This window comes from Triticum urartu, chromosome 7 (genome assembly GCF_003073215.2).
Source record: "Triticum urartu cultivar G1812 chromosome 7, Tu2.1, whole genome shotgun sequence".
Taxonomy (NCBI): Eukaryota; Viridiplantae; Streptophyta; class Magnoliopsida; order Poales; family Poaceae; genus Triticum; species Triticum urartu.
In genome coordinates, this window is record NC_053028.1 from 163,116,383 (window position 1) to 163,135,352 (window position 18,970).

An 18,970-nucleotide genomic window follows, 5' to 3' on the forward strand; every position below is an offset into this window, starting at 1 on the left:
TTCGATGTTTCTTTAAGGACACATGACAATTAAAATTCAGCCATGAGGTTGGTCGTAAACCCGGGCAAACGTCGGGCCGGGCTTGTAAAAGCCTGACCTTCATTTCTCAAGCCCGAGCCCGGCCCAAAGCCCGAAATACTCTCTATTTTTAAGCCCGAGCCCGGCCCGAATGCTGTTTTTTAGTACGCGCATGTGCTGTCTCGAAGCCCGAAAGCCCGGCCTGAAATACAAAAAAATTGAAGCCCGAGCCCGGCCCAAACTATTTTTCGGGCTGGAAAACAAAGCCCGACCCAGCCCGAATGTCAAGCTTGGCCCAGCCTGGGTTTTTCGTGCCGGGCTCGGGCTGGGTCGTCGGGCCAGGCTACCCATGCCCAGGTTTAACTTGGTCGTATCCATAAGAAAGAACCTTCAGAGTATTTTTTTATTTGAGTGAAAAGAACCTTCAGAACATGAATCGGTCCACGGCTGGAATTATTCTCTACCAGCTATCAATTCCGGTAAATATATACCTAATATTGAAGGGAATAGGTATTCTTGGTTTGGTTTTGCTTTGTTTCGTCCTGTTTTGAATAATTTTACATATGCTATGTTTTAGTTGGAAACTGAGACGTACGTGTAAAAGAAACGAAAAACAAAGTGAAACGGCCGGCCCATATCTCTATTTTCTATATGTCCCAGCGGTGCTGGGCCGAGTCTGGCCTGCGTCGGCTGGCTGAACTGCTGTTCGCTCACGCTCGCTGGAGCAAGCCAAAAAGAATTGGTGCTCGCGCTGGAGTCGAACTCGAAACCACACACAAACACAACAACCTTCTCAACCAACTTATCCAGTTGTCTCTTCTAAATTTTCACTGGTTCTTCTCTTTTATACATTACTTTTGACCAAGTTATGTAGGCCAGATTCTCAGTGCATGTTGAGAAAAAACAATGTCTGGATCCGTAAAATAACGTCTAAGGGTAGATTCTCGAAAAGAAAACTTAAAGGATCGATATGGTTGACTGGGGGGGTGAATAGGCAACTAACAATTTTTAGCTTTTCTTTAACAATTTAAACTTTGCATCAAAGTAGGTTGTCTAGATATGCAACTAGGTGAGCAACCTATATGATGCAATAAGGATAGGAACACAAGCAAGCAAGATATATGAAACAAATAAGCTTGCACAAGTAAAGGAACGAGATAACCAAGAGTGGAGACGGTGGAGACGAGGATGTGTTGCCGAAGTTCCTTCCCTTTGAGAGGAAGTACGTCTCTGTTGGAGCGGTGTGGAGGCACAATGCTCCCCAAGAAGCCACTAGGGCCACCCTATTCTCCTCACGCCCTCACACAATGCGAGATGCCGTGATTCCACTATTGGTGCCCTTGGAGGCGGCGACTGTCGTGGTTCTAAGTCTGACAGTAATGTAGGGGGGTAGGTATGGAGAGGCAAGATCTTAGCTATGGAGTAGTTGTAAGCACACGAGGTTTATGAGTTCAGGCCCTTCTCGGAGGAAGTAATAGCCCTACGTCTCGGAGCCCGGAGGCGGTCGACTGGATTATGTGTGTATGAATTACAGGGGTGCGAACCCTTTACACTGAGGAGGGGGTGGCTTATATAGAGTTCGCCAGACCCCTCTGGCCCTCAGTTATGTAGGGTTTCAAATACATTAAGGTCAGGCGTTACTGGTAACGCCCCTGATAAAGTGCTATGATGACCATAAAAGCTACTTAATGACCGACCGTTAGCGTGCGGAGTGACTTTAGATCTCCTGGCCGTCGAGTGGTTGGATCTTGGTCGAGTGATTGCTTCTTGGTCGAGTGTCTTCGAGTCTGTCGAGTGGAACACCTCCAAGTCGATTGAAAGGTGATTTCTTCTAGAGATGTCCTTGGGTAGGGCAGTTAGGACAGGTCCATGACCCTACCCTAGGTACGTAGCTTCATCATTAGCCCCCGAATGGATCGAGGTTTGAGTGGGGAAGGAGTTGAGAACTTCTCCGACTCATTTTTCATGCCATGAGCATATCTTGTTTCGGATCAATGAACCTGAGTGATGACCGCAACTTCCTTTTCAGTCGCCTTGATCCATTCTTAGTTTTTTGTCGAGTGAGTTTCTTTACTTGAAAAGCTTCGAGTGACGGTGTGGAGGAGATCTTCCGTCTGACAAGTTGTTCTGCTGCCCGCAGATTTTGCGGGATTCGAATTTTGGGAAGCGCACAGGACGGGGGAGGCCGCAGTAATCGGATGGGATAGGGTGGAGCCGCCTCGATCTCCGTGCCACCTTTTTCGCCATGTATCGCGTGCGTGATTGTTATAGGATTTGACAGGATCGTCCGGGCCTACTAGTCAGACACTCGGAAGCGACCTCATATAAGGCGTCGGACTGGGGTTTCTTGAACAGTGTGTTCTCATTTCCTCTTCTCCTCTTCAGGCTTCTTCGTCGCGCTCGCCCTCGCCCCAGCGCCGCCGCTCCGTACGCGTCTCGCCGGCGACGATGGGGAAGGAGAAGACGGCGGCTCTGGAGCGGGCGAAGAAGGCGACGGCAAAGGCGAAGGGGAAGGCGACCAGTCGGGGTGGATCTTCCTCACGAGCCGGCCTGCCGAAGGGCTGGATCCAGGGCGACTGGATCCGCTCGGCGATCCGCCAAGAAGACCTTGACAACGTAGCCGACGGAGGACTGATCCCCCATGGATCGTCACGGCTTCCGGGGAAGGAATCCGAGCCGCAACCTCGGGAGGGTGAGCGCGTTCTCCTTGCCACCCACGTCGACCGTGGATTTTCCTTGCCTCCTCACCCTTTCTTCCAGGGATTTCTGAATTTCTTTGGGGCACAACTCCACCACTTCACTCCCAACACAATCGTGTATCTCGCTGCTTTCGTGTCTTTGTGCGAGAATTTCTTGGGTTGTCGGCCTCACTGGGGTCTTTTCAAGCACATTTTCACCTGTCGTTCTCAGACGGTGAAAAAGGCCAATCCGAGTGATGAGAGAACACAAGTGATTCAGATGTGTGGGGGTCTTGGTGTTCAGATGAGAGGGAAAAGTTCCTTTCCAGCCATGATTCTTCCCGACTCGGTCCGCGGATGGCAGTCGACCTGGTTTTACTGCAAAGACCAGCCGACGCCAGGGCAGTCGACTGGCCTCCCTCCTTTTACCATGGATCGAGTGAGGAAACCCTCCTCTTTGAAGGTGCTCCCGGAGGAGAAGGCGCAAGTTAGGGTGTTGGTCGAACGAGTGGTCCAGCTTATCCGTGACGGGGTCACTGGTATGGATCTCTTGGAAGTTTTCCTTCGGCGGCGCATCCAGCCTCTTCAAGCTCGAGACCATCCGATGTGGATGTATTCGGGTCTTGACGACACCACTCGGATTCACCCGGAGGAGGCCGATGACGACACACTAGAGGGGTGGCTGTCGGGCATCACCGGAAACAAGGACAACCCCAGGGGAGCCAGGAGAGTTCCTCCATTCGACCAGTCCCACGAACCAGAAAAGGTCTGATTCTGAGCTTTTGATTATAATCTGAATTCACTCGCGCAACTGTCTATACTGCGTCGACTGACTTTATTCTTCCTGCTTTCTTTCAGGCCCTTATCAAAATGTACTCTGTGCCCAACGAAGAGCAAGAGCAAGATCTGGAAGGAGAGGCGAGCGGCGGCGGCAGTGGTGAATGGCATTCTGACGGAGAAGAGGACGAAGAAAGTGATGACTCAAGTGACGAAGAAGAAGTCGAGTCGCCTCCTCGCAGGGAGAGGCGATCCAAGCTTGACCAAGAATGACCGAGCGCCCGTGAAAAGGCGATTGCTCAGACTGGTCAGTCTTCAAAGCGTCCTCGGACATCTTCACCAACCCCAACTGAAAAAGTGTCGAAGCATCTCAAAGTTGCAGAGCAAAAGCCTCGGAAGGCATTGCCGAAGATTAAGATCGACATCCCTGTCGCTTCTGCATGAGTGTCTCCCTTTGTATTCACTCGACGCTCCGTGTTGTTTATTTTTTCTTGATTTAACCAGACGACTGTGGAACTGGAAGCGCTGCTACTTCCGGGACCTTAGCTTACAGAGATGAGGATAAGGTAATGGGGGATGCATTCACTTCCAATCTGGGTATGATTTTTGTCATTCTGTCTTTATTTGGTCGACTCAACTGCAATGTGTACCATTGGGTGATGTGATTTTGGCGATTGATCTTTGAACAGCTCCTAACATTATTGACCTCCCCGATGATGATGATGAAGAGCCTGAGAGGCCTTTGACGAGGAAAAATAGGAAAGCTCCTACAAGCAAGGTGCCATAGTCGATGCCGATGGCGGAACCAGTCGTTCAGGACGCTGGTGATGCCAATCGGGGTTCTATTACCTTCGCCGTACCATTGTCGAGTGCCCTGCCTTCTTCGTCGACTGCTCAAGCTCCTGCCGACCCACCTTCAGTTTTTGCGGTCCATCATGTCCCAGAGGACGAAGTGAATGCTGCCAAGGAAGCCATACGCCAGGCGGGCATTATGATGGAGAAGGTGAAGATGGTGTGGGACGCCAGTCAGGCCGCCTATGACGCCAGCTCGGCTCTCCAAAGCAATGTTCAGGTTAGCTGGTCACCGCTTGTTCTGTTAGGATATGCTATCTAGAGACTCTCTTTCTGAAAATCTTTGCATCTGTACACCCACTGGGCGCGTCGATTGAATTTTTGGACTAGTGGGGGCACGCTGAGTGCACCCACTGGGTGTAGTCCCCGAGACTACGGTGGACTGCTGGCAGTCGACTGTAGTCTGTGTATTTTGATTCTTTCGCTCGATCTGGTCTGGCCGTGTCGAGTGTAAACCGAACCGATGGGGGCACGCAAAGTGCACCCACTGGGTGTAGTCCCCGAGACTACGGTGGACTGCTAGTAGTCGACTATAGTCTTTGTATTTTGATTCTTTCGCTCGATCTGGTCTGGCCGTGTCGAGTGTAAACCGAACCGGTGGGGACACGCAAAGTGCACCCACTGGGTGTAGTCCCCGAGACTATGGTGGACTGCTGGCAGTCGACTGTAGTCTGTGTATTTTGATTCTTTCGCTCGATCTGGTCTGGCCGTGTCGAGTGTAAACCGAACCGGTGGGGGCACGCAAAGTGCACCCACTGGGTGTAGTCCCCGAGACTATGGTGGACTGCGAGCAGTCGACCGTAGTCTTAGTATTGATTGTCTTTGTCATTTTTTGCTATAAAATAACTTCCCCTCCCTGTTTGCAGAAATCTTGCGATCTTGGAGCTCGCTTTGTTGACTTGGAGAAACAGCAGATCCAGTTAAACCTTGACTTGGAATTGGCCAAGACAGAGCTGCAAAAGGCCAAGGACGACGCCAATGGTAAGACGAGCTTGTCGACTAGTTTGTCTTAGGCTTGAGTACCCTTCTGCTCTTTCTGAATCAAGCACCATTTCTTTGCAAAAAAACTGAACGAAACTCTGGCGAAGAAGGATCAGGATTTGGGTGCTGCTCAAAAGAAAGCTGACGACAGAACCGCGCTGGCTGAACAGAAACTGGCTTCAGTCGGCCAATTGGAAGAAGAGAACGCCAAGATGAAATCTGCCCTGAACGAAGCCAACAAGGAGTGCACGCGCTTGAAGAAGGACAATCTCAACCTGTACGAGAAGATGGAAGGCATCGCTCGCAGGAGGGACGACCTGGAGAGCTATCTGAGGAGCCTTGCCAAGAAGTTGTTCATCAAGCTTGAAGGTATACATTTTGTTCTGACTGATGTTTTTTTGACTCAGCATACGAAAATTGACTTATCCTTGGATCACGAATGCAGAGTTATGCCAGAACTTCGAGGAGGAGACTGGGCGGATTGAGCCAGGTTTGGACCCCATCAACTCTCCCGTGAAAGATGAAACTGCCATGATTCTGCTCCGACTGGAATCCCGCATCGACGGTGTTGTGGACTACTTGGCTCGACTGAAGGTCGCCACGTCACGGATCGACACGATACTTTGGCCAGGGGCCACGCTCCAGAATGATCTCGAGTCTCTGATGACTCGACTTAACGAGATCCCTGGTCGAGTGCAGGAGTGGAAGAAATCTTCTGCCCGGTGTGGTGCTGATGTGGCTCTGTCTTTGGTTCGTGTCCACTGCAAGGAGGTGCGACAAGATAAGCTGGCATCAATCAAGGTCGCCAACACCCAGAGGCATGAATTCCGATCTTTTATGGAGACTTTTATTGCTGCAGCCACTCGGATCGCCGACGGTGTCGACCTGGACGAGTTCGTCGAGCCTTCCAGTCCTCCTCCTGCGGAGTGAACAAACTTTTATGCCCCACCTTAAATTTGCCTCGGAATGCCGAGTGGTTTTTGTAACCGTTGAACTCTTTCGGGCTGAATGCCCGAGCACTTCGATCTGCGGTCTGGAACCTTTAGGATTTATCTAAACTTGGTTTATCGTTGAATATCTTCATGAATTCTCCATCGAGTGGAACTCGTTCTTCACTCGAGACAACTTTTGTATTTGTGGCGCAGCTCCGAAGGAGAAGGTAGCAGTCGACCTGCACCTCGTTGTCCTTGCGGGTCGGGATGGAGCGCATGTTGTATTTGTGGCGAAGCTCCCAAGGAGAAGGTGGCAGTCGACCTGCACCTCGTCATCCTTGCGGATTGGGATGGAGTGCACGTTGTATTTATGGCGAAGCTCCCAAGGAGAAGGTGGCAGTCGACCTGCACCTTGTCATCCTTGCGGATCGGGATGTGTTTCGTACTTAGGTGAGTACTGGAATGCAGCTAAGCCTCCGAGTGGGAGGGTCGCTCTCCACTCGGTAGGATTTTTCGAACTTAGGCGAGTACTGGACTGCAGCTAAGCCCCTCGAGTGGGAGGGTTGCTCTCCACTCAGTAGGATTTTTTAAACTTAGGCGAGTACTGGGCTGCAGCTAAGCCCCCGAGTGGGAGGGTCGCTCTCCACTCGGTAGGATTTTTCAAACTTAGGCGAGTACTGGACTGCAGCTAAGCCCCCGAGTGGGAGGGTCCCTCTCCACTCGGTAGGATTTTTCAAACTTAGGCGAGTATTGGACTGCAGCTAAGCCCCCGAGTGAGAGGGTCGCTCTCCACTCGGTAGGATTTTTCAAACTTAGGCGAGTACTGGACTGCAGCTAAGCCCCCGAGTGAGAGGGTCGCTCTCCACTCGATAGGATTTTTCAAACTTAGGCGAGTACTGGACTGCAGCTAAGCCCCTGAGTGGGAGGGTCGCTCTCCACTCGGTAGGATTTTTCAAACTTAGGCGAGTACTGGACTGTAGCTAAGCCCCCAAGTGGGAGGGTCGCTCTCCACTCGGTAGGATTTTTCAAACTTAGGCGAGTACTGGACTGCAGCTAAGCCCCCGAGTGGGAGGGTCGCTCTCCACTCGGTAGGATTTTCAAATACTTAGGCGAGTACTGGACTGCAGCTAAGCCCCCGAGTGGGAGGCTGGCTCACCACTCGGTAGGATTTTCAAATACTTAGGCGAGTACTAGACTGCAGCTAAGCCCCCGAGTGGGAGGCTGGCTCACCACTCGATAGGATTTTCAAATACTTAGGCGAGTACTGGACTGCAGCTAAGCCCCTGAGTGGGAGGCTGGTCACCACTCGGTAGGATTTTCAAATACTTAGGCGAGTACTGGACTGCAGCTAAGCCCCCGAGTGGGAGGCTGGCTCTCCACTCGGTAGGATTTTCAAATACTTAGGCGAGTACTGGACTACAGCTAAGCCCCCGAGTGGGAGGCTGGCTCTCCACTCGGTAGGATTTTCAAACACTTAGGCGAAATGGGTTCGCAGCTAAGCCCCCGAGTGGGAGGCTGGCTCACCACTCGGTAGGAAATTATTTTTACAAACTTAGGCGAAACGGATTCGCGGCTAAGCCACCCACTGGGGTATTTCTCACGCAAACAAAAACAATAACAATCACTGGGAAAATTGTAACGCTCTTGTCTTTGATAAATAAACTACAAAAGTTTTTCTTATTACATCTCATCCGAGTGAGAATTCAAGTATAAAAGAGGCGGAGCAGCTCCGCATTCCAGGCTCGTGGCTCATCAATCTGGCGATCGACATTATAAAGGTGGTACGCTCCATTGTGGAGGACTCTGGTGACTATGAAGGGACCTTCCCAAGTAGGAGCGAGTTTGTGTGGTTTCTGTTGATCCACTCGAAGGACCAAGTCTCCTTCTTGGAAGGCTCGACTCTTCACATTTCTGGCATGGAATCGACGCAAGTCTTGCTGATAGATGGTCGATCGGATCATGGCCATTTCTCTCTCTTCTTCCAGGAGGTCGACTGCGTCCTGCCGGGCTTGTTCTGCTTCATCTTCAGAGTAGAGCTTGACTCGGGGTGCGTTGTGAAGCAGGTCACTCGGCAAAACTGCTTCGGCTCCATAGACCAGAAATAATGGGGTTCTTCCAGTCGATCGGTTCGGGGTTGTCCTCAATCCCCAAAGAACTGATGGAAGCTCGTCGACCCATGCACCTGTTGCGTGCTTGAGATCGCGCATCAGTCGGGGTTTCAGTCCTTTGAGAATTAAGCCGTTTGCTCTTTCCGCTTGTCCATTCCACTGGGGGTGAGCGACTGAAGCGTAGTCGACTCGTGTGCCTTGAGAGGCGCAAAAGGCTCTGAATTTGTCGGAATCGAAGTTTGCCCCATTGTCAGTGATGATGTTGTGCGGAACTCCATATCTGAATATCAACTCTCTGATGAAACTAATAGCAGTGCAAGCATCAAGATTCTTGATAGGCTTAGCTTCAATCCATTTGGTGAACTTGTCGACTGCTACTAGCACATGAGTGAAGCCGCTCCTGCCCGTTCTCAGTGGTCCAACCATGTCCAGTCCTCAAACAGCGAAGGGCCAGACGAGTGGAATGGTTTTCAGGGCTGACGCGGGTTTGTGTGACATATTGGAGTAAAACTGACATCCTTCACATTTTTCGACTATCTCTTTCGCCATTTCATTCGCTCTTGGCCAGTAGAATCCCGCTCGGTATGCTTTAGCCACAATGGTTCGAGAGGACGCATGATGACCACAGGTCCCCGAGTGGATATCATCAAGGATTATCTGACCTTCTTCTGGTGTTATACACTTCTGACTGACTCCAGTCGCGCTTTCTCTATACAACTGTCCCTTTATGACTGTAAAGGCCTTGGATCGACGGACGATCTGTCGAGCCTCTTCTTCGTCCTCTGGGAGTTCTTTCCTTAGGATGTACGTGATGTATGGTACCGTCCAGTCGGGAGTGATGACCAAAACTTCCATGATCAGGTCGACCACAGTTGGAACTTCAACTTCAATCGGATCCGTGGCACTTTTTGGCTGCGGGGCTTCTTCAGTGAAGGGATCCTCCTGAACTGATGGTGTGTGGATGTGTTCCAAAAACACATTGCTGGGAATGGCTTCTCTTTTGGAACCTATTTTCGCCAAATCACCAGCTGCTTGATTTTTCAGTCGGGGTATGTGATGAAGTTCTAACCCCTCAAATTTCTTCTCCAGCTTTCTCACTGCATTGCAATAACCAGTCATGGCCGGACTTCTGACGTCCCACTCTTTCATCACTTGATTAACCACCAAATCTGAGTCGCCATAGACCATGAGGCGACGGACGCCGAGTGAAATGGCCATGCGCAACCCATATAAAAGTGCTTCGTATTCTGCTTCGTTATTGGAGGAATCAAAGTGGATTTGAAGAACATATCAGAGCTTATCTCCTCGGGGGGAGACCAATACTACTCCGGCACCGGAACCATTCAGCATTTTGGAACCGTCGAAGAACATGGTCCAATGCTCCGAGTGAACCTGAGTCGGCAGTTTTTGTTCAATCCACTCGGCGACGAAATCTGCTATTGCTTGGGACTTGATAGCTTTTTTTGCCTCAAACTTGATATCTAGAGGAAGGGGTTCAATCGCCCATTTTGCCACTCGACCAGTTGCATCTCTGTTGTGCAGGATATCTGACAATGGAGCATCGCTGACGACCGTAATGGAATGATCAGAGAAGTAGTGAGCAACCTTCTTTGTGGTCATATAAATCCCATATACAAGCTTCTGATAATGAGGATATCTTTGCTTCGACGGGGTCAAAACTTCAGAAACATAATATACTGGGCGCTGAACTTTGAAGGCTTTTCCTTCTTCTTCCCGCTCGACCGTAAGTACCGTACTAACGACTTGTCCCGTGCCTGCGATGTAAAGCAGCAAAGGCTCTTTGCTGATTGGAGCAGCAAGCACCGACTGGGTGGAGAGCAGAGCTTTGAGCTCTGCAAACGCTGCATCAGCTTCAGGAGTCCACTCGAACTTGTCTAACTTCTTCATCAATCGGTAAAGAGGCAATGCCTTTTCACCGAGACGAGAGATGAATCGACTTAAAGCGGCCAAGCAACCAGTAAGCTTCTGGACGTCGTGCACTCGCACAGGACGTTTCATCTGGAGTATAGTACCGACTTTTTCTGGATTGGCGTCGATTCCCCGTTCGGAAACGAGAAAACCGAGTAACTTTCCGCCAGGAACTCCGAATGTGCACTCCGATTGATATGTTTAAAGTCAATGCACATGCGAAGTGACTTTTCCTTCTTGGGGACCATGACAACATTGGCGAGCCACTCGGAGTGGTAAATCTCTTGGATGAACTCCGCTGCTAAGAGCCGAGCCACCTCCTCACCAATAGCCTTTCTCTTCTGGACGGCGGACCGTCGGAGGTGTTCTTTGACGGGTTTCACTTTTGAGTCGACTCGTAGGCGGTGCTCAGCCAGCCCCCTAGGAACACCCGGCATGTCAGAAGGCTTCCATGCGAAGATGTCCCAGTTCTCACGGAGGAACTGGATGAGCGCTTCTTCCTATTTGGAGTCGAGTGTTGTTGAGATATGAGTCGGAGCAGCACTGGGATCAGTCGGGTGAACGTGAGCCGGCTTCGTTTCACCAGACGACTGAAAAGCTGATTCTGTAGCGGGCTTCTTGGCTCGCAACAAATCACTCGGGTCTGCAGTCTTCTGGTACTCCTGCAACTCCACCACTGCCATTTGAGCATCAGCGATCTTTGAGCCTTTCTGAAAACACTCTTCTGCTTTCTTCCGATTGCCCATAACAGTGATCACACCTTTGGGACCAGGCATCTTCAATTTGAGATACACATAACATGGTCGAGCCATGAAGCGTGCGTAAGCTGGCCTGCCCAAAATAGCGTGATAAGCACTCTAGAAATCCACGACTTCGAACGTCAACTTTTCTTTGCGGTAATTCTTGGAATCACCGAAAACCACATCAAGAGCAATTTGGCCGAGTGACTCAGCCTTCTTCCCAGGAATGACTCCATGGAAACTCATGTTGCTGGTATTGAGTCTGGACATCGGAATGCCCATCCCTTTCAACGTCTCAGCATACAGTATGTTCAAACCACTGCCACCATCCATCAAGACTTTGGTCAGTCGAGTGCCTTCAACAACTGGGTCGACCACCAAAGCTTGCCTCCCAGGGATGGAAATGTGCGTTGGGTGATCGGACTGGTCGAATGTGATGGCAGTCTGAGACCACTTCAGATAACTGGGTGTTGCCGGAGCAACCATATTCACCTCATGGTTGATAACTTTCAGTCGACTTTTGCTTTCAACATCAGCAAAAATCATCAAGGTGGAATTGACCTGGGGATATCCATCATCACTGTCTTCCTTGTCCTCAACTTTGCCCGACTCCTTTTCCTTATCTTTGGGCTGTTTGCCCTGGAACTGCTGGATCAAGAGCCGACACTGTCGAGTGGTATGTTTCGAGTAAATGAGCTTACCCTCTTCATCTTTCTTGGTGTGTATGTGACATGGCAAATCCAACACATCATTTCCGTCTTGGTCTTTAACTTTCTTGGGGTTCCAAGGCCCTTTGGGTTTCCCCTTAAACTTTCCTTGAGTTACAACCAAGGCTTCTCCAGGAGCAGCTGGCTCGGCTTTCCGCTTCTGTTTCCGATTGGAATTTCCTCCTCCGATTTCTTGGGCGACTGACTTGTGCTTGCCACTCCGAAGTCGATCCTCATCTTCACCATTAGCATACTTGGTGGCAATATCCATCATCTGATTCAGAGACATGTCTCCGGTTCGACCGAATTTCAGATTCAGTTCTTTGTACTTGACGCCTTCTTTGAAGGCACAGACTGCTTGGTGATCAGGCACATTCTCTACCGTGTGATGTAACGTGATCCATCTCTGGATGTAATCCCTCAAAGTTTCATTCGGCTTCTGCACGCAAGACCGCAGCTCCGTCAGCCCTGCCGGTCGCTTGCATGTTCCTTCAAATGTGGTGACAAACACTCGGGCGAGATCTTCCCAAGTGTAAATGTTGCTGGGTGCTAACTGATTCAGCCACGCTCTGGCTGAGCCCTCCAACATGAGAGGCAGGTGCTTCATGGCCACTTCATCATTGCCACCGCCAATCTGGACAGCCACTCGGTAGTCTTCAAGCCAAGTATTGGGCTTGGACTCACCAGTGAACTTACTGACTCCAGTCGCCAACCTGAAGTTGGGAGGAATCACAGCGGCCCTGATGGCTCTACTAAAGCACTCTCGCCCCGAAACATGTACTCTGCTGCTGGTAGGTGCATCTCTGTCGTGACCTTCTCGGTGAGCTCTGTTCCTATCGACCAAACCTTGAACGAGAATGGATCTCGCATCAAAGCCTGGTTCCCTGGGGTCGACTGGAATCCTTCGCCCAACACTATGAGGGCGCCTGTCATCCTGCTGTCGAGGCACATACGATCCACTCCTCAGGGGAGGGGTGGGCACTCGACGTCGATCGTCATGATCGAATCGGTGATCATACTGCTCACGGTTTCCGTACTGATCATGCCGGTCCCTACGTCCCTCACGCCTTGGGGGCGATCTTGGGCTATGAGCCGACTGGACTGTGTCTGTAGCAATGGATCTGCTATGAATCCTGTTCCGCGACTGAGAAACAGCGGAATTCTGGTCTCCTGCTGCCCGGAGTAACGCTCTGATCTGCAGCAAGCCTCTTCCAGCCTCTGACTGGGAAGGCTGAATCGACTCTGCTATACGGGCTGTAGCTGCTAAATTCTGAATCGGAGTTCGATATACCTGCGGGGGCGGAAAGAACTGACGTCGACTAGATTCTGGAACCCGTTGTCGCGCACAATCGTCGAGTGCTCGCTGGAGGTTCTCCAGTCGAGTGCGCTCAGCCAAGTTTGCCAGGCGCGCGTCCTCCAAGGCACGAGCCTCGGGGGTTTCTCCAACGATAGGAGTGTGCAGTGCATCCATGTTCCGGCGACGAAGTTCTTCTCTCTGCAGCGACGTGAGAGGCTCGGGGAGATATTCCTCATGGGGATGCGCCGGGTCGCCTCCACCTGCACCTCCGTCGATGCGGGGAAAACCGGGAGGACTGCGCGATCCATCGACCATCAGAACCTCCACCGCCGGATCACTGCTGTCACACTCGGATGCGGTCTCTGCGAAGCCAGTCGACAAGTCGAACAGGCCGTAGAGGGATTCACCGGGCTCGATCGCCGTGACTTGAAGGGTGGCCGACTGGCGTGCCACTGCGTGTCTCACACACCGCTGAAGTCTCGACGGACCGGAGCGCTTGCGCCGGCGAGAAACAGGGAGGGAGGACAACACAGGGGCCGACCGATAATGGGTCGACGGTTGCCGCAAGAGGACGCCGTGAACGCACGCGCGAAAGTGTGTTGCCCCGCGGACAGGGAGTGCGTCGACGTCGAGCGGAGCCTCCTGAAGCCAAGCGGAGTCGTCGGCGATGAACGTGAGCGCGCTGAGACGGATCTCGCGGCCCTCCACCAAACTCCGTCAGAAACCATGATGATTTGGATCAGAAAAGATTGCAACTCCTCCAACAAATCGCTAAGACACCACTCCAAGGTGGGCGCCAACTGTCGTGGTTCTAAGTCTGACAGTAATGTAGGGGGGTAGGTATGGAGAGGCAAGATCTTAGCTATGGAGTAGTTGTAAGCACACGAGGTTTACGAGTTCAGGCCCTTCTCGGAGGAAGTAATAGCCCTACGTCTCGGAGCCCGGAGGCGGTCGACTGAATTATGTGTGTATGAATTACAGGGGTGCGAACCCTTTACACCGAGGAGGGGGTGGCTTATATAGAGTTCGCCAGACCCCTCCGGCCCTCAGTTATGCAGGGTTTCAAATACATTAAGGTCGGGCGTTACTGGTAACGCCCCTAATAAAGTGCTATGATGACCATAAAAGCTACTTAATGACCGACCGTTAGCGTGCGGAGTGACTTTAGGTCTCCTGGCCGTCGAGTGGTTGGATCTTGGTCGAGTGATTGCTTCTTGGTCGAGTGTCTTCGAGTCTGTCGAGTGGAACACCTCCAAGTCGATTGAAAGATGATTTCTTCTAGAGATGTCCTTGGGTAGGGCAGTTAGGACAGGTCCATGACCCTACCCTAGGTACATAGCTTCATCAGCGACCGAACCTTTACAAACTAGGTTGCGGCAATCTCCACAACTCAATTGGAGGCTCCCAACGACACCACGAAGCTTCACCACAACGAACTATGGCTTCGCGGTGACCTCAACCGTCTAGGATGCTCAAACATCCAAGAGTAACAAGATTCGCAAGGGATTAGTGGGGGGAATCAAATATCTCTTGGTGGAAGTGTAGATCGAGGCCTTCTCAACCACTCCCGAGCAAATCAACAAGTTTGGTCGGCTAGGGAGTGAGATCGGGCGAAAATGGAGCTTAGAGCAATAATGGAGCTTAGGGGTGGAAGAGGTGAGTCAACGGGGAAGAAGTGGACCCCTTATATAGTGTGGGAAAAGGATCCAACCGTTACCCACCAACCAGCCCGCGGTCAGCGGTACTACCGCGCCTGACCAGCGGTACTACCACAAGGCCGCGCGGTACTACTGCTTGCCACCAAGCGGTACTACCGCACGGCTGTGTGGTACTACCGTACCGACCCATGGTACTGCCGCAACCCCAGCGACAGAAAAAAAAACAGACGCGCAGGAGCTGGGGGCGGTACTTCCGCACGCGCGGTACTACCGCGCCCCCCATGCGGTACTACCGCAAGGCAAAAACCCCCAGCCAGGGGAAAGGAACTTCCGTGCCTACTTCCGCAAAGAAACGGAAGTAGCAAAAACCCGACACAGTAGTACTACCGAGGGACGGTACTACTGCCTGACTGCATAGCACGGTACTACCGCTCGGCGAAAACGGTACTACCGCGGTAGGTGCGGATGTAAAAAATTACATCCGCCCCTACTACCGCAAAGGGGCGGCACTAGCCTGGTGGGCAGCGGTAGTGCGGCTCCAGGGGAGCGGTACTACCGTGGGCACCTACGGTACTACCGCGCCACCGCGTGGTACTACCGCGGATGCCTACGGTACTACCGTTTTCCTAGAAGCAGTACTACCGCGACCAACCACAGCAGCCAGACAAGGGAGGCAAGAAAATGAAGGAAGTTCCAAGGAAAAAGGAGGGGACAAGAAGGAGACGTGTACGTGATGATTCCATCCAAACCTTTCCAACGCGGACCCCCTCTTAATAGTACGGCTTTCCTACGACTCAAATCCACCAAAAAGAAACGTAGAAAAGACGCCGTCTTCATCAGTCTTCGAGGGGCACCCAATCGTCTTGTGCCTAGCAATGAAGTGTCTGGAATACTCAAGGCACACGATTAGTCCGCAAATGCGTTGTCATCAATCACCAAAACACTTAAGGATAAATATGCCCTTACAAAAACATGTATGTGTAGAAACTTGCTATTTTGAATTGTCAGGTGAAGAAACTTGATATGATGACCTTTTTACCTTTTTTAAGACAATGATGCCCTTTTTACCCAATCCACGGTAATAATCGATGGCAGAGCCTGCCTAAAAAACGTGGGCTGAGTGGGCCTTTTATACCACCTCGATTAAGTAGTTGGGTTCGCTGCCCGATTAAATAGTACCACCTCGCCTTTTATACCAAATTTTACAGATTTATATACGTGCCTCGAGAATAAGAACACAAAAAGGATGATGTGTGTGTCTCATTCATCCAGTGGGCATAAAAGGAAACATAAATTAATACCTAGGAATTAAATATCCAAAGATGTGAGGGGGCACGGCATAGATTCCTACAGAACAAATAAAAATGACACAAGCGTGTGGAGTAATAACGCAATGGAATCATACGAGGTAGGAGGGCACGACATGATAATGGATTTGGGAGGTGAGATGGGCTAAAACGCATTTAGCAAGATTTCTTTACGACTCCATGCGAATTCCAAAAAATTGCTCCAACTTTCAAATAATGCCTTGGTGTGTAGGATTTGAAAATTAGGCCTTTTAAATAACAAGAGCACTTGTACAAATATCATACCAAAAATATCATACATAATGGTTTTTAATGTACGACCTATAGGCATTTTTGGTAGCATTCGTCTCGCTGCCCCCCGTTGGGTGGCACCATTCAGCTATAATTATCCCGCGTTGTTGTGGAGAACACGTTAATTATTTCTCCCGTTGCAACACACGGGTATATGTGCTAGTCGACCACTTAAATCTGCAATAATTTCTTGATATCTTGGAAAATCTCACGGATCACAACAGCATTTGAGCTATCAAAAAATGCTAAACTTAAAGTATCTACAGCCGGACTTTGCGAATCCGACCCCTTAAACGCCCACACGCCGGGCGCGTCCACAGACACTGACTGGGCACTCTCTAAATCCGCGCCTCCACACTAGCGTATCTCATACCCGACACCCTATATCCATACAAATTCATGCAACGTAGTACGTAGATCACCAAACGATCAAAATCGACAGGAAACGAACATATAAACCAATACCAAACGGGCATAATTCACATAAACATCACCAAAAGATCACCAAACGGGCATAGTTCACACAGTTCAATGATCCGACATATTCTAACTACATACTAGAACCCGATTATATAAAAGGAGAGGGCGAGCTTCACCACTTCCTTGCCGGCCCTTTGCCTTTCCGGTCGCCGGTGCTGCTATAGGCGTCCGCAGCAAGAGGTGGGTCGACGTGGAGCCGTCGGAGTCGGACCCGTCGGAGGAGGAGGAATCGAAGATGAGGATGTAACCTTGCAAGCGCCGGACGATGCGGTCTTGCTTGCGCTTGAGCTTGGCCACCCTCACCGCCTCTGCCGCTGCCGTCGCCGCCTCCCGCTCAGATTGCTCAATGCCGAGCCGGAGCTACTTGGTTGATCCTCCGGAGCTGCCAAGCGTCCGTATCCGCCGTTATAAGTGACTGGCGGTACACCCACTGGAGGAGACGCTCCTCCTCGTTGGGCACTGGCATGCCACGACGGCGGCAGAAGGACTGCACAGCCACGTTGGACCCGCCCCCAGCCTCTCGCGGCGGGCGACGCATGCCTCCGACTCTAGAGTCCGCATCCGCAGCACCGGCGAAGCGGGCACTAGAACCCACCGCTGCCCGCGTGGAGCAACTACTGTAGGTAGAGGAGGCCGTCGAGCGGGCAGAGAAGATTGGGTAGTCCGGGCAGATCCACGCATGGGGCGGGAAGGGTCGGCGTGGCGGCGACGGGCGGCAGGAGGCGTCACACCGGACCAGGAGCTGCCGCCTGTATCGACCCGCGACCGCTCGAGCGCGATACGGAGCGCTAGCTCGTACCCGTCTCCGGAGTTGCTGTCGGAGTGGCTGCCGGTGCTTGACATGCTCGTCGACGCTAAGGATTGGGCGGATTGAGGAAAGGGGAGCATCAGGGAGCGGAGCGGAGTGAAGTGAGCTAGGGTTTGCTTTGGAGGGGGATTTTGTGGTGTCAGGGTGGGCCAGCGGTGGGCCAGGCTGACGTGACGGACGCGTCCGGGTCGCCTCATATCTGCTCTATATTTGGGCTGGATATGAGGGATGCCGGTCAGTCCGGACGTTTGTCTATATTTTGAGAGTTTCGATTGAGTCAGGTTTTTCTGATTGGTTAGTGAATAGTGACCGAATGGCCCGCCCCAACGTAACGTGTTTAAGAGGTCCAGCTATAGATGCTCTTATATCGAAATTGCATTGGAGCACACGACGACTACACCCACTGGAATCTGCCCCATTCATTTGCCTCGGGACTCACGCTGCTATGTTAGATAGTCTGTATTAGGAGATTTTGAACTATGTATCTCATATAGTACAAGCTTGTATTGGATGTTCTTTTCAGACTAACGTTGTCAGTGAGCACATACCTCAACCACCAACGCCCAACAACCTAATCAATGCGCCCACGTCCCTTCCTCTTTTCATGAAGCCATCTTCCCCCGGACGCCCTTTCTTCTCCACCATAAGTGACACTGCACATGTCCTTCTTCCTGTTTCTACTTTTCCCTCTTCTCTTTTTGCTCCTAATCTCCTCCTTCAACAATGTGGATGTGGGAAAAAGCCAGGAGAAACAAGGAACACCATGCCGCCGGCGAGGAACAACGTTGAGGACGAACTAGGTAGTCACTCGAGCTTGCCGCGCACCATGTGGACACGACCAATGACACGATGTCTGCCCTAGCCGCTGAGTCTTGTGTCCCGCGACCAGCGAGAAATGTGTGAGAAAAAAGCCAGTGTAAGATTATGCCGTTGATGATGAGAAAATTGATGCAGTCGCTGGTCTAGCTTATCGGGTCAGTGACACCACGTCTTCCCAGGCCGTTGGCACCATGGCCTTCAATCCTACAGCCAGCGGTACTGCATCCAAGCATGAAGCTGGCCGCTTCCTGCGTCGTCCTCCTTGTTGAGGTCGTGAGCTTCATGCTTTTGGCCTTCGTCCTTGACATGTGCTTTGTGCATGGTTGACGTTCGTCAACCTGTTCCCACTTAATTGTCACAAACTTACTCTATTCCATCTTAGCCCGAGCTTCCTCGCATGTGTCATGAGCCCATGGTAGAGTTGTGGGGCCGAAATAAATGTGATTCATTGTTCCTACGTTGTATACTTCTCGTATTGGTTAGAATCAAAAGTAAATTGCATTAAGTACATCCATTCCGAGATAATAATGGACATACAGATTTCGGAGAGCTGCGTCGCCGAGTGCTCCTAGTCAACTTCCGTCTTAT